The following is a 2,597-nucleotide window of genomic DNA, read 5'->3' as shown; positions in this document are numbered from 1 at the left end:
GGCTTGACGGACTGGTCTTGCTCCCTCTTCTAGAAATATTCTGTGCTCACATACTTGAGGGTTGATGCCTACTATGTCTGCCAAACTCCACCCAATTGCCTTCTTATGCCTCCTCAGTACATCAAGTAACTACTCTTCTTATTGAGAAGTGAGTTCCCTTGCAATGATAACTGGAAACTTCTGCTCATCTTCAAGATAAGCATATTTGAGATGTGGAGGAAGAGGTTTTAATTTCAACTTCTGATCATGGGCAGGCTCTGGATTGTCTGGAGTTTGTGAAAATGCTGAGGTGCCCTCATTGTCAGTCAAGAGGGTTCCCACACTTGGACCTTGTCCAGTGTGCCTGTCTTCTAACTCTTCCTTGTGAACTTCAGCTACAGTTTCATCTATGACATCACACTGGAAGATAGAATGATCTTCTGGAGGGTTGTTTATGACTCCATTCAGATTGAAGATTACTATTCGGCCATCTATTTCAAAAGAGTATGTTCCTAAAAAAGCATCCAATTTGAATTTTGATGTCTTCAGGAATGGTCTTCCAAGTAGGATTGATGATGGCTTATCTGAGTCATTATGGGGCATCTCCAAGATATAAAAATCAGTGGGAAATGTAAGCCCTTTAATGTTCACTAAAACATTTTCAGCAACTCCAGCCACTGTAATAATGCTTTTATCTGCTAACACAAAATGAGCTGCCGACCTTTTTAAGGGAGGGAGCCTCAAAATATCATATATAGAAAAAGGAATTATACTAACACATGCTCCTAAATCACACATGCAATCATAAATTACTATTCCACCAATAGTACAACTAACTATACAAGGACCTGGGTCACTACACTTTTCAGGTAATCCTCCCATTAAAGCAGATATGGAAGTACCTAAAGGAATAGTTTCTAATTCATTAATTTTGTCTTTATGTATACATAAATCTTTTAGAAACTTTGCATATTTAGATACTTGTTGAATAACAACAAAAAGAGGAACAGTTACCTCAACCTTTTTGAATATTTCTACCATTTTGGGATCAGGTTCCAGCTGCTTCCTGGGCATCCTTGCAAGTTATGGAAATGGAATGGAGGTGGTGTTTTCTGCAGTGTTTGTGCCTTTTGGTGCTTCCTCCTGTGGTTGAGCTTCTTCTTTTTCAGCTATGTCCTGTATGTCCTCTTCCTCTTCAACATCTTCTATCTCTACTACCCCTTCAGCCGAGGCGTGTTTTGGTGAGCTTGGCTCCTCCTGATTCCTCTCCTGCAGTGTGGTTCTGGACCTCAAGGTGATGGTTGAGAGGGGATTCCAGTAGAGCTTGAAGGTTGGTTACTGGAATTTTGCATTGATCCAATCTGTGAGACAAGAGCTTGCAAAGTAGAGGTCAGACCATTCAGACTGGCATTAATGTTATTCATAATGTTATTTTCCATGGTCTGTTGTCTCCGCTCAAAAGATTGTAGTAACTCTTCAATAGAAGATGAAGAAGGATGAATAACTTGAGAGGTCTGCTGTTGGGTATTCTGTGGTCCTTAGGATTGCCTCAAGTGAGGTGCTCTGTAAGGTTGATTCTACTGTCTGTTGTTGTTATTATTCCACCTCTGATTTCCCTGATTATCTCTGCCTCCTCTGTTATTGTTATTCCTCCAATTCTGGTTAGAATTATCCTGCCATCCATGGTTATGATTTCCACCTTGAGTGGATGCCACCATGTTGTCTTCCTACTGGAGCTGCGGGCATTCATCAGTATAATGGCTATAATCAACACAAATTCTGCAAACTCTCTGTGGGACTAGCTGTTTTCTTTGCTGTGGTGGAGGAGGTTGAGTTTGCTGAACTTGTTGTTGATTCAATTGCATTTGCTTCAGCAAGTTGGTCATTTCACAGATACTCTGAGCTAGAGCAGCAGTCTCTCTGCTAGAGGATACTTCTGCAACGGCTTTTGAACGGCCTTGTTTTTGCCTATGGTTCCTAGTAGATTCAGCTAAGTCGCTGATCAATTGCCATGCCTCATCAGTGGTCTTGTACTTCTTCATAGACCCATTGCTAGCACTTTCCAATGTGGTCTTATCTTGGAGCCTCATACCCTGTGTGATATAGCTAAGTAACACTATCTTGTCAATCCTGTGGTGGGGGCATGCTTCTAGAAGATTATTAAAGCGCTCCCAGTATTCAAAGAGAGTCTCGTTGTCATCCTGGACAATCGTGGAAATGTCTTTTCTCAGTTTATCAGTAACTTCAGATGGAAAGAATTTTTCCAAAAATTCTTTTCTGAGTGTATCCCAGTTGGATACATTCGCTAGGGGTTGAGTGTAGTACCACTCTCTTGCTTTTCCCTCAAGAGAAAATGGGAAAGCTTTCAGCAAAATTGAAGTTTCATCAGCACCATCACGCCTGACAGTAGAACAGGCTGCCTGGAAATCTCTCAGGTGCTTGATAGGCTCTTGAGCAGGTAAGGCATGAAACTTGGGCATCAAATTGAGCAGTGCGGTCTTTATTTCAAAATCTGTAGCCACCGCTGGGTGATGCGCTTGAAACGGTTGCATTGTAAAATCAGGGGCTCCTTCCTCCTGGATAGTAATTCTCCTAGGTTCTGCCATGTTACTTGTACG

At 41.7% G+C, this 2,597-nt stretch overlaps 1 non-coding gene across 1 annotated transcript; it reads left to right on the top strand.

The window, feature by feature from the left end:
* Window positions 1-2,106: 2,106 nt before the first annotated feature.
* On the top strand, window positions 2,107-2,213 carry LOC112774385 (small nucleolar RNA R71). The gene has a single exon (XR_003188877.1). It is a non-coding gene; the product is annotated as a small nucleolar RNA R71 (small nucleolar RNA).
* Window positions 2,214-2,597: the final 384 nt, after the last annotated feature.

Source organism: Arachis hypogaea, chromosome 18 (genome assembly GCF_003086295.3).
Source record: "Arachis hypogaea cultivar Tifrunner chromosome 18, arahy.Tifrunner.gnm2.J5K5, whole genome shotgun sequence".
Lineage (NCBI taxonomy): Eukaryota > Viridiplantae > Streptophyta > Magnoliopsida > Fabales > Fabaceae > Arachis > Arachis hypogaea.
Note: the sequence above shows the minus strand (reverse complement) of the source record. Positions and strands in the feature narration are given on the sequence as shown.